The sequence below is a fragment of the Augochlora pura genome, chromosome 11, assembly GCF_028453695.1.
Source record: "Augochlora pura isolate Apur16 chromosome 11, APUR_v2.2.1, whole genome shotgun sequence".
Classification (NCBI taxonomy): Eukaryota; Metazoa; Arthropoda; class Insecta; order Hymenoptera; family Halictidae; genus Augochlora; species Augochlora pura.
The window spans coordinates 12912369-12925607 of record NC_135782.1 but is presented as its reverse complement, the minus strand read 5'-3'; the positions used below and the strand labels follow the sequence as shown (position 1 = coordinate 12925607).

The following is a 13239-nucleotide window of genomic DNA, read 5'->3' as shown; positions in this document are numbered from 1 at the left end:
GGAAAATGATTAACCCCATATTCTTTTATTCTAGCATATATTATGATAAAAATGACTAAAAATTTAAATAAACACGATTTTATCATTTTTATGCGACGAGACAAATCAGACATTTTTAGTGCTCGGTACATTTAGTGTTAAAAATACAACAAGTTCCACTGCCGCTAACGAGATCGAACAAAGACAAATAACGAACTTTTCGAACAAAGACCCTAGCCTAACGAAGTCATCGCTCATCTTAAAAAGTCACCTACAATGAGCTTCTAACTTCAAGTCGAACCGAGTCCCGCAGCGAAGTACACGTGTGCGAACTTAGAGTATGTATCTTTCGAGTAGCAGCAACATTTAGAGGAAGTATCATAGTCATTGTCTAACAGGCTAGTCTTTCTACGATTTAAATAAATATTCGAGTCGGTTAATCCAGTTTGAAGAAAGTTATACCGTTTTTTCGAGGGTCCTTAACCTCTTCAACATGAACATTGAAATATCGAAGTACGGGGACTAAATATGAATATTAAATATAAACAATTTATATGATCTAGGAATTTAAGATATAAAATAGGTGACAACATACATAACTGTGTTATCCTATAAGATGAATTCGGTCGTACAAGTAGCAACAACAAAAATACTAAGTAAATAATAAGTAAACCATAAAATCATGTAAAGTGGAGATATAAAACGGCTCTGATGCTAAATAAATAATAATTTGAAAAACTTCAGACCTCTTGAAGTAAATCATTAAACAATAGAGCTATACTACCTGTGACAAAAATTATTGACAAATTTATTTTCATAACTTTTGCACTTGACTTTATATAAATCGTCCGTTTACTTATGTGGCGCGAAAATTCGATGTTTTTAAATATATTTTCCGATCACAAAACTAATGTTTTATACTAAACGGAAAGTATGTTGCATTTTACCATTCATAAATTCTACTTTAACATTTTACCGACCGGTAGTTTATATTTTTTGCAACCAATGATTTATTTATTATTTATTATTAAGGTAAAAGTGTTGAATTCTACCACTGCGAGGACACATATTATTATACAACTGTTTATCTTTTGCGATGAATAAAACGAAATAAAAATAAAGACAAAGATAGACAGAGATAAATGAATAAATAAAATATATATTGATTGACACCAATGTTATAAAAACATCAAAATATTACTAGATTTGGTTACCCATAATAACATAAATATTGACCTCCGGTTGGCAAATTCATTAATTATTAATGACTGGTCGATAAATCATCGATATATATTTATTATATTATTTAAATTTCTCAACGCATATTTAAATATACGGCTTAGAAGTCAAAAAATTACGCTACTTTTGTTACCATTGTACAGGTTCTAAGAGAGCAAAGGTGGAAGTCCCGCGTTCGGTGAGTTATACGAGGAAGGCCGGGAGCACGCGTCTATCAATGAACAGGCCCCGCAAAGACAAGAAGATCGCGGCGGCGGGATGATGACGGTGGTGATGGTGGGGGGGCTGAAGGGATGGCGAGAAGGGAACGGTGGTAGACGCGAAGTGAAACCGCAGGCGAAAAACGGTGACACGCGGTGATCGTAAAGCAGTATTTACTCGCTTGTTAAGTAGCAATAAATAGCGAAGAAAGAGGCCGTGATAGCTGACATCACCCACTTGCTCGAGTCATAACAATACTGTTTTTGTAGCGGCCGATTACCAGCACGGTCGCGGGCTATAACTTATTCATCCGCGGCGGAAGAGGACGCCGAGAGACCGGCCGGTAAGGGGGTGGCAGGAGGGAGGGCGGCAGACCGACTCTCTGGCACACTACTACGCCATTGATAACCTGTGCGACGACGTGTGCTCGCAGAGAGCGTCGAGACGCACCGTTAGGCGTTCCGATTATCGATCCACGATTCGTCAAACGAGCCGGCGTTCCGGAACCGGTTCGACCCCGAGGGACCATTCGTCGCGCGACGTGATCCTTCGACAATTTCGCCCTGAAATTGATCATTTTTTCGGTTAACGTCACCAGTAATTTCAAAGTAATATCTCGGCGTGGATCAAAGTAAAGCGGTTGTCACGATTTTGGTTTTTACATTTATCATCGTCTTGTATTTTATAAAATTAGTACAGAAAGTGTACTAATGCTCTTCGTTAGGTTGGCGAATATATTTGTAGATCTGGTTTTATAATGACGTCTTCGCAGTAATTGAATTGTTGTATTGGCTCTTTGAATTAATTTAATTTTCCACGATTTTTCAGGGTCAAGGTGCAGTTCTTGAGAAGCAGAAATCAGCATTTTCATTTGCAACGTGTGCGGAGAGAGTGTTATTAGCGGGTCTGCTGTACAGAAATGGTTCGGGAAGGTCAAGAAAGGTATCTTTGACCTCAACGACGCGCCTCGCGCTGGCCGACCTTCGGAATAACGATGAAAAGCGAAGAACAGCAGGATCCTGCATATTTAATTTCTAAGCGTTAAGATCGTTAAAAATTTTAACAGTTTTGTAGGCTTGATGAAAAGTCCTTAGAATAGAGCTTACTCGTGTTGCTAATTAATGCACAACTCAATGCACCAACTGTGTGTTTCACTGGGAATTAGTTTTACTTGGAACTGAATTAATTTTAACACATATTTGTCCGATAATTTGTTGCACCGCCATTCACAAAATGCTTTTGACACTATCTGTAGAAGTGGTGATTTCTACAGATATAAACGGTCTATATAAAAATAACGTAGCTTGTTAAAAATTATATACTTCTCAGCAATGGTTATAATTATACCATATTTGGTTAAAATTATCTGTGTTCAGTAAAAATTAGAATGTAATTTATTTAGAGTAAAAAGAACAAGAATCAGGAGATTACTGTAAACTATAGTGAGAATGAATTTGGCGGATTGTCAGGATCAGCGGTGTAGAATATTAGGGTGTACCATAAGTTCTTTCCGCGCCATGCTATCTACGATCTCGAGAGTAGGTTTGATGAAAATACGCGATACAGCGTGTGCGAAATAGTGGAAGAAACATAAAACACTATAAATCAACTTTATACGATAAATATCGTCTATTGATTCCGCATCAGAAAGGAGGAAAGAACTGATGAGACACCTTAATATTTTCTGTAATATACAAATGACCAATATTCATTATTTGGCTAGTGGTGATTGTTTGCAAAATGACGACTGTTCGTCATGCGACCGAATATGTGTTAATAAGATCTAGGTCACGCGAGAGAAATGCTTATAAAATGAACGAGATGTTACGGAAGCTAGGTACTGAGAATTCAGTGGGCCTGGATTATCGAAATATCAGCCGGCGCGACGTTAACCCGGCTTCGGGCGAGAAGAGGGTCACTTGTTGCTGCGTACCCGGCGTCGAAATCGCCTGGACGCGGGTCCCGTGGGTCGGTGACGGGCGAACCGACGCGACGGTTTTACGGCACTGCGTATACACCGGTGCTCTCTCGCTGGTTTGCTCGCTGCCCAGACGAAACGCACTCGAGTGCGCACTGATTCGCGCACGAACACGAGGACCGGCCGTATGCACGCGAGCACGTACCCGCTCGCCAACACACGCAGCCCCTCGCACAGCGGACCACAGCTGGTGCGCGCTGGACGGACGCCGCGCCGTTGTCCTATACAGGGTGTCCCGAGTGATTAGCGCTCGTACCGTAGCTTCGCGGCTCGGTCGGAGAACGTGAGAAGCCGCGGAAAATAAGCCTAGCTATTGTTCGCGGAGGACCTTGACCACGCACCCTATAGAACATATCCAAACGATTTTAGCAACGAATCAATCCTCTCGTGTTAATGCGAATTTTTATTGGTTGTCAACCCCTTGCGGTCGAATGGCGAATCTGAGACGTCGTTAAAAATGATTGTGCTACAGAATAATTTTTATTAAATTTATTTATATTTAAGAAATTGTAAAGAACTGTTAACTGTTGCACGAGTCACGAAATTCAATTCCATAATGTATTAAATGCTCCAGGTTATGTAAATTGAGAACGCTATAAGTGTGATCAAATATTTTGGATATTCAATTGAAATGGTTTCGATTGCAAAGGGTTAAGTATCCATGACTGTTGAAAATGATATGATAATCGAATTGTTCGGAGATTGCAGTTATATTTCAAAATGGAAATAATAATATAATGTCGATATGATATAGCATTAATATAATGTAATATCAATATAATAAAAATATTAACAATACAATATAATATTAATATAATATCAATGTCATTATTGTTTCGGTTCTGCGCGACAGACAAAAACAGCCGGCGTCCATAATCGCAGCTTGTTGGTAATACGAAGTAGGTTAGATTAATCGACGCTCTACAGTGGTCGACACATTTTGCTGTGAATTTTGCTCGAAGATTTTTAAGGCTGCTGCTTTGTTCTTTCCCCTGATGGAAAATCAATTTACGGTACACTATAACTAGCTGTATGATCCTCGGTCGTTCGATTAACCTACAATATTAATTGTGAACCACGAGTAGGCTCATTACAAGGACATAACAATCGTTTTTGTAAGATAAGTATAGTCGTCACAACGAAGAAATGAACATCTGTTCGACGACGTTTACGCTCACCACGAACAAATGGCTATTATTTTATCCAAGAGTATGGATAGAGTATACTCCAAGAGTATACTATACCAAGAGTATACTCGTTCGGAATAAATTGCTGTTATTTTATGTAAAACGGGTACACTCGTCACGGGCAAATATCTATTATTTTACGAAAGACAACTGTACTTGTCACGAGTAAATGTAAATTATTTTATGTAAGATGAATATACTCGTCACGAATAAATTTCTATTAATTTATCTAAGACGAGTATACTCGTCACCCGTAAATGTCTATTATGTCGCGTAAGATAACTACACTCGTCAGGAATAAATGTAAACTATCTTATGTAAGACGAGTATACTCGTCACGACGAAGTACAGTGTACTGCGCAATGACGAGTATAATCGTCCTGAAAGAACGTAACACTATAAAAACGCGCAATCATATGTGGATTGAGCTATGCAAATGTGAAACGTGATTGGACAATTACGTGAAAAAGTGTTGAGCTATAGTTCGTGTAAAAGTGTCTCACAGAGTAATATAGTTATCCTCTACGCGTGTAATCGGTTCGCTGGAAACGTTAGTTCGCGTTTCCAGTGAAATAAGCGAAGAACGGTCGTCGAAAATGTCGAACAAGTGGACAAAGAGCAACCCTAAACAAAATGGAGCGTCGAACGCTCGACGCGAGCGAAGCCTCGTAAACCATAAGCGTTTCGAAGTTTGTGGAAGAACTGGAGATCGCAATGAACACCGCAATGAGCGTTGTTCGGTGCCGACAGAGAACTGCGAAACCCGTCAACGAGTGAAAAATCCGTACTTGAAGTTCGTACAATGACCCCAAAACCAGTGAAGTCACGTCCCGAACGAGACCGACGACTGGCGGCATCGGTGCAGTCACGCATATGTGACAGCAGCCACCTAAATACGTCAGGACCTCGCTTATGCAAACACGTCGAAGGGACAAAGCAGTCCAAATAATCTACGATACGCGACGATGAAGACAATATTAACCTAGTATTTTAACTAGGTCCTACGACTAGTTTCGATAATAGCCGCCCGTATCGAAAGAAGATCAAACAGTGAACCTTTCTCGGTATCTGCGAGAAGACTATCACTTATTGCTTAATAAGGCTATGATTTTGTAAAGCTACCGCCTCCTAAAAGCGAGTAGCAAGTTATTACGAGAATTACAAGACGGAGATTACTTCAATTATCCACAATATTTATAATAGTTGACTAAAGATATATTAAGCAATTCCTAATGGAAGCAGCTTTATGACGTCAACAATTATGAAACTAAAAATATGAACAAGTAGGTCTCTATGAAGAGATCCTTGAAGATTGCAACAGAAATTCAGAAATTTTCTTTAAATTTTTTAATCTCCCACTGGTACTATACTATAGCGTTCCACCAAGTTTAATCTGGTCCCAGAGCTTTATATATAGCCTAAGAACAATGCTTGACATAACCTTAACTTAACCGTGTGCGCTTTTGAAAATCCCTAGCCGCGAAAGTGTTGCCTCCAGTCGATGCAAACAAGAGACGAGAGATCCTCGTTCGTGACTCGTTTGAAATTTGGAAAGCGTTAGGGGAAGGGGCTCACCCCCGAGACCGGCGACTATTGTCCCACCCAATACACGGCGGCGTATATGCACACGCACGCACGTGCGCGGCCACGAAGGCGCGCGGCGCATGCGCCGCTGCAGTTCCACGGGATATACCGCAAGTACGCTGTGACGACGTTACGCATACCGGCCGATCACACGCGATCGCAATGAGAGAAAGAGAGAGAGAGAGAAAGAGAGAGAGGGATAGAAAGAAAGAGAGAGAGAGAGAGAAAGAGAGAGAGAGGCCGCGTTGACGGCCACGAGGGAGATGGACAGAGAACGCCGTCGTCGCCGTGGTTTGACAGACAGCGACGTCGTCTCGTCGAAAATTGGAACACCGAAATCATGGTCGAAACTTTGAAAGCCAAAGACATCCATAAGATATAAATTTGGCTACGATAATGGAGTCTCCATGGGGTGGGGGATACGAAACGAGCCGCACTTTTACTCCTGAGTGCCAATTGCACTGCAAACTTCGAGTTTGCCGGGCAATCATTTCTCGTCAGCCGCGAACGACAGTGCCAAGTGCAGAGGGCAAAGTCTTTTTGTGGAAGGCATTTTTTTTCAATTCTCTGAACTGGATATCGTTCACGGTGATTTATTGTTCCGCTAGTGTGTCAGCAATTGTTAATTGCTAGACTTGTAAACCGACGAATCGTAGATCGCAATTACGAGAGGGAATGCATTTATTAGAAAATCTTTTGCCTTATTGAATCATAAATTTATAATTGTTAAAAACTGTGGTTAATATATTAGCTGCTGCACTTTTGTCCATTATAGCCATTTTTGACGTAATAAAGAACGACACGCTCATAAAAATATTTCAAAACGAATAACTCTGAGAAGTCCACTTTAGAGACCATTTTAAGAATGGCCACTTCGTTAAACAGAGTAGAAAATTATTTTGGAAGAAACAGCGATCTGTTGAATTGAAAAGAAAAGTTTCAATTGTATCCAAAGTCTTCCTATAGTAAATACTGATTGAGAATAAGTGTTTCCCATGATCAAAGGATATTTAAACACAATTGCGATGATTGAACGTTTTAAGCGTCAAATATCGGAACAAGAAAGATATATTTTTAATATCGATGATCAACGAGCAACAAACAAACTACTTTGAGAATCCAACGGAGATACAGAGGACTAAATTTGCCAGTCCGAGACCATAGAGAGAGGACCTCCGAAAAAGGAGCTCAAAAATCGATGATCGTGGATCAAGACAAGTTTCGATTATTATTACGCTCTACTTTCTTGGCAAGGTTTATCGATTTAAATTTTGACCATGATTTCAGTGTTCCGTATCGTTGCGCGGCGGGTTGCGCGTCGGCCCGTAGTGGTCGTTCGAGTATCCTCGTGTCGACGAGGTGCGTAACGGTCCGCGGTGAGGTGGACGCCGCGCCGCGCGGCGGTGGGGGTGGGGGCACGGGGGGCGGGCGTACTGCTAAACCCACCCACACAAGCGCACGATATCGGAAATGATATAAAATTGCGTCGAGCGCGCCGCTGATATTTAAATTGGTTCGCTAAACCACGGATTAATGCGCGCAACGACGTCCGAGCAGCCCACGCAGCGGGCTTCGAAAAAGGGCGCAACAGAGAATGCACGGCAGAGAAAAAAAGAAGAAGATGAGAACAGCGTCCGAAGAAAAATAAGCCCGCGCGCGCACAACTCTTGTCGGCCCTGATCGTCGGAAACATTCGCGTCGATACCTGTTCCACGCGCGTTGGACAGGTGTTCCTTCCCCGGGGCCGGCCTGGCCACGAGCACCGTGTAGTCGGTTTCTTTATCGGCTACGCTCGAAAAAACCCGCGCGCACGGTGCCATTTTTCTCGGGGCCGCTGTTTACGGTTGACGCCCGGGCAACCTGGTCTAGTTTCAGACGTTCGATGCTGTATAGCTTGGGTCAATCGAGACCCGAAATTCAAACGTTATTTGACGATGAGATACGTCACTGTAATTCAGTGGTTCCTTTACGTTTTATTTACGGCCTATGAAGGAAAAATTTACGCTTAAATCGACCCTCGAATAACGGAGTTCGGGTCCATAGAGACCCAAAATTTAATTATTTATATCACAATGATTCTTTTACTACTTAATTTACTGCAATTAGTTTAAGTTTTCACACGTTTTAGTAAAGTCTGTATAATATTGTTAGTAATCTTAAATAGAATCAGTTATATTTTTGTCAATAAGGTCCGCTGTTTGAGAGTCGACGTCCTCTATGCATTAATGTAACGTTGCAGTTACGTCTCAGATTTATTTAATATTTTATTGATATTATATTTATTTATTTTCAGCTTCACGGCCAAGAAATTGGACTCGGTTTACAAAAACCTAACTTTACGATTTATTTAATATTTAAATATTACGATTATTTAATATTTAATTAATATTTAAAATGACATTTGATCTAATTGTGTTTAAACAGTCGCCTAACAAGTCTGTTCTTGGCAATTAAATAAACGGCTGTTACCCTAAAAACAGGGTTATCAACAAATTATAACTTGCAGCAGACTAGCAAGTCTGCATGAAGTATCCTCGAGAATATAATTAGAAACAATTGATGAACCAACATCAAAAGTTGTCGTAAACATCGTTGAATACGTCGTAAAAATGACTATAAGATAATCAAGAGCGTTGTACATTGCGATCATCATCTTTCGCGTAACGTACCGTGAAAGATGAAGATAAGTCCATTTTCTTCTTAAATCCTGAATTATGTAAATAATATATATAAATTGTGCTTGCGCATATAAAAAGCGTAATCAGAAAGGGTTGAAACGAGAAATTTCATTGGACTACAGTGTCTGAACCTATGAGAACCGAGTAACAAAGACAACGTCTTCGATGCGAGTGAATTCAGTCGGATGAAATTTGTGAAATTTCATTTTCACTCGGTGAAAATTGACGTGAAACGTACCTCTAAAATTTCACAAAATGTCGGACGATTGTAAAAGAACTTCGCGAAGAAAATAGCGTACACTTAAAATATTGTCGACTAAGGTCAAGTACTCCGATTGCGGCGGGAAATTTGAAACGGTGGACTCTCCATTTGCAGTTAGAGACACTAGAAGAAGTACAAATCAAACACACGTGGAACAATTGATAGATATTAAAACACCAATTACATAGCTGCATTGATATACGATAAATTCGTCTGCTACCGAACGGCGCTTAATAAAGGACAGTGGGCCATATTCGCGAAATTGAAAATCGTTGCGAAACAGCACCGCCGCAGAAACATGCGCGGGGATGAAACAAACAACATGCAGGAACTGGCACGTGCCGGTCACGCATTACACGGCGTAACAAGTGAATTTGTTGTTACGTTTGACAGTGGGGGTCGCGTAATTTTGGAAGTGTCATATCTGCCAACGCTTTGTATTTTAATATATTGTAATATGTGTATAATAAGTGTCCTTGTGAAATTCAGTACATTTTTAATTATACTAAAGTTTCTTGCGTTCGGCGGATTAGAACCGATAAATTGGGGGTGTTCTCAACGGTTTAAACCTAATTTCGGTCTTCCCCATTCTCGGACATTTTAACCCTAAATCAAAAATAGTTTCGACTACAGTGTATCCACATTTTGTGATTTATAATTAGCACGTTTTATGCAAACGACATCTTGCGGCGTATAGAACACTTTGCAATTGGTGAAAATTATTTTGGTACGCGATAAGACAACATTTAGCGGTCTTTTACCTTCCTAGTGTGAAAGGTCAAGACTAGATAATTTTCAATAGACAATGGTACAATTTCCTTTATAATGGACCAAAGAGAATGGAAAGTAACGTACGAAAAACTTTCGTAAGATGATCGTCGAGTCTAAGGTACTGTAAAAGTAGATCACTCAATCCCCGAACTATAAATGAGAAAACCGTGCAACTCGTCCGAAGTCTGTCGACTCGACGCGTTGTCCAAACCTTAAGGAAACTGCCCTAAATCTTAAGGACTGCCCTATCGTCGAATCACATTTCACATCTAAATAGACCGAGATAATCCACATGAAACACCGTAGACGATAAAATCTACCACTGTAACTATCCCATTATCCGACCACTGACGTCTCTTGCGACGCGTATTCCCCATGAATCCGGATGATCGTGGATCCAGCAGTTATCGAAAAGTGTCGGTCCCAGTGTTCGAGGGAGCCGACGTTGTTCTCGAACGTTCCGCGTCGCGATCGGCGCGCGCGCGTTTCGCGAGAACCGTTGGCGTTCGTTTGGAAGCGGTTCGCGGCCAACTTCGCCGGCAACCCTTTCGAGCGCGGCCGCGCGCAGAGAATTCCGACAGCTATGACCGAGAGAGAGAGAGAGAGAGAGAGAGAGAGAGAGAGAGAGAGAGAGAGAGCTCTTAAAGGAGACGGCGAAACACGGAGAGGAGAAGAAAACAAAAAAGACCGATCGAGGGAGGGAAAGAGAGAGATACGACCGTGCGGAGGAGGAAAGGAAGATGAAAAAGGGAGAGAGAAAAAGAAACGAATCCGAGGAACGGGTAAAAGGGATACTGTGCGTGCCCGTAAATCTCTTGGCGCCCGTTGTTCTCGCGGTCCACACGACGTTCGTTCCTTGTCCGTTCCGATCCGTTCCGCCGTTCCGTGGGCCGAAATTTGCCCCTCTCCGCCGGTCCGCGGCGCGGCTCCGGCCGGCGCAAAAAAGGAGGGAACACCCACAGGAAAGGGAACCGGTGCAAAAAAAAAAAAAAGAAAGGAACGAGACGACGAGGAATAGAGCCCGAAAGAGAAAGGGCGATTGATCGCGTCCGCGAAACGGGGAAGGCCCCGGGACGAGTTTGAACGCTGTTGGCACGGGCCCCCGTCGCCGGCCCGCGCCGCGTTGCACCTGGATCCGATTTCCACGTTCTCGCGGGAAAACGTCCGCCGATTATCGATGTCTCGGGTCGGGAACCGACTGATCCGCGGCGTGCCGAGTGCCGCCCCTTAACGATCCCCGAACTCTCTCGATCGCGTGCGAACGCGCCGATTATTATCGCGTAAACTGCAAATTGCACGTTATTACCCGGCCGGCGTTTCTCCCTTTTTTTTCTTGCGCGCGGCCGGCACACAAACGGCCCGCGTGTACGTACACGACGAATTCGCTCTCGTGCCTTTTATTCCTCTCCGCGCGGCGCGCACTGTCCTCGGGCCCGCACGATATCCACACTTTCGATACGGCGCACTGCTCGGGGCCTGCTCGGAAAACCGAAATTTCGGCGAAGCGTGCCGCGCACCACGCGCGCCGATCGACGCACAACAAACCGCGGGGTCTCACACACACAGTGGCGACGGTAAGGAGGGCTGGGTGCGATAAACCGGCGGGGTGACTTCTCCGTTTTTTCTTTCATTTTTACGGAGCACACTACCGGCTTTCGAACTGTACAGCATCGACGAACGAGCACACGGCCCGCAGTCGATAATGGTGTTTACCAAAGCGTCGTTTGTTCTGGCCGGTCAGGCTAGGTTAGGTTCGCGCCGCCGCCGGCGGGGGGAGGAAGGGCGAAAAACCTTTTCGAGGAGACTCGCGAAGAAACAAACAGCCCGCGGAATTCGTAACGAGACGTGTTCTCTATCCTCCGTGCGTTTGTTTTTATTTTTGTGCACAACTGGGGGGAGGTACGGATGCAGAGTATAGGAGGGACGTAAATTAGAGATAGAATATAATGAAAACGTTAAGAACCTGTTTCCCATACACTACGCGTGGCATCGACGAGGCGTTCTGAGCCCGAGTCTCGATATCACCGGTAGAATTCTCGAAGGGATGCACACTTTGGCCCGTCGTCACTCGCCTCTCACGACGACACAACGCGTTTTTGTCTGACGCACCGCGCGAGACTTGTGAAACATTCGCAGGCACGATGCGTGCACGCCGTGCTCGAGGACACTACCGTGCATCGCCGCCGGCTAGCAGGAGGCGTTGACGGCAATGGTAGTGGTGGCAGCGGTGGTAGTGGTGCTGCCGGTGGTGGTGGTGGTGGTGGTGGCGGTGGTGGTGGTGGTGGTGGTGGTGGTGGTGCTGGTGGTGGTGGTGCTGGTGGTGGTGGTAGTAGAAGTGGTGGTGGTGGTGAGATTGTGGTAGAGGTGGTGCCGATGGTGATGGCGGTGGTGGTGATCATCAGCGGACGTAGCAAGGAGGCCAGGACGATGGAAACGTGCCGACTTCCGCATTTTTATTTCGCAGGACCATTCTCCTCGCTGCGGAGACCTCCATTTTCTTTGCCTTGGCCCCAACCAGCAGACACCATGCCACGCGTTCAACAACGACGACGACCGGTGATCCGATTGGCATAATTGGGACGCGTTTTACCAACGGGCACTCATTTCCACGGAAACTACAGGCTCGCGCACTTACCCTTCTCTTTCCCGGTTCCTTCGGTTGGACGAGCTCTTTATCACTCTCTCCCTTCCTTTATCTCTCTATCTCCCTCTTCTTTTATGTCTCTTCCTCCAACTCCGTCTCGTGAACGCTCCTCCCTCCCCCGGCGCTCTCTCTTTCCCGCCGTCCCTTTCTCCCTCTCTCTCTCTCTCTCTCTCTTTGTTGGTTCTTCGTAGTAACCGGCGAGCAAGGGAGAAAGAGAGGGATGGCGCGAGAGGGACGGAGAGAAACGGAGAGGGCCGAACGAAAGCGAGAGTGATCCTCGACGCTCTCTCTCTCTCTCCCTCTTGCTGTACACTCCACCCGTCCGGTCGGCCTGTCGTCGTCGTTGCCGTTGCCGCGCTGCCACTACCGTTCCTCGGCCCTGCCAGCGACGTTACCAAATTTCTCGGAGCCACGGAGGCTGCGATCACGATATCACCGGCAGCACTAGATACATACAGCGAACTATCGCCGCGAGAAACGTTTGACACTGTGCTCCTTCCAATAGGGCTCGCCGGGCCCCCTATCCTGGCTTTACGATTCCACCACGAACTGCTCCGTTTCCCCACTGAACCTCCGTACGGTATCACTGTGTGCAGGGCCCCCGATCACCCCGAAAACAAGGCGAAAATCAAGATCCTTTTTCGTTTACAGCGTCGAGAAAAATCGCGAATAAAGGGAAAAAATGAGGACGCTATTGGAGCTGAAACAACACGACG

At 44.2% G+C, this 13239-nt stretch overlaps 1 protein-coding gene across 1 annotated transcript in view; it reads right to left on the bottom strand.

Moving 5' to 3' along the window:
• Tet (tet methylcytosine dioxygenase-like) overlaps window positions 1-12074 on the bottom strand; it is a 220543-nt gene extending 208469 nt beyond the window's left edge. The window contains exon 1 of the mRNA XM_078194910.1: window positions 11843-12074. The gene's annotated coding sequence lies outside the window, so the exon portion shown is untranslated. The remainder of the gene's footprint in view (window positions 1-11842) is intronic.
• Between the last annotated feature and the right edge of the window lie 1165 nt (window positions 12075-13239).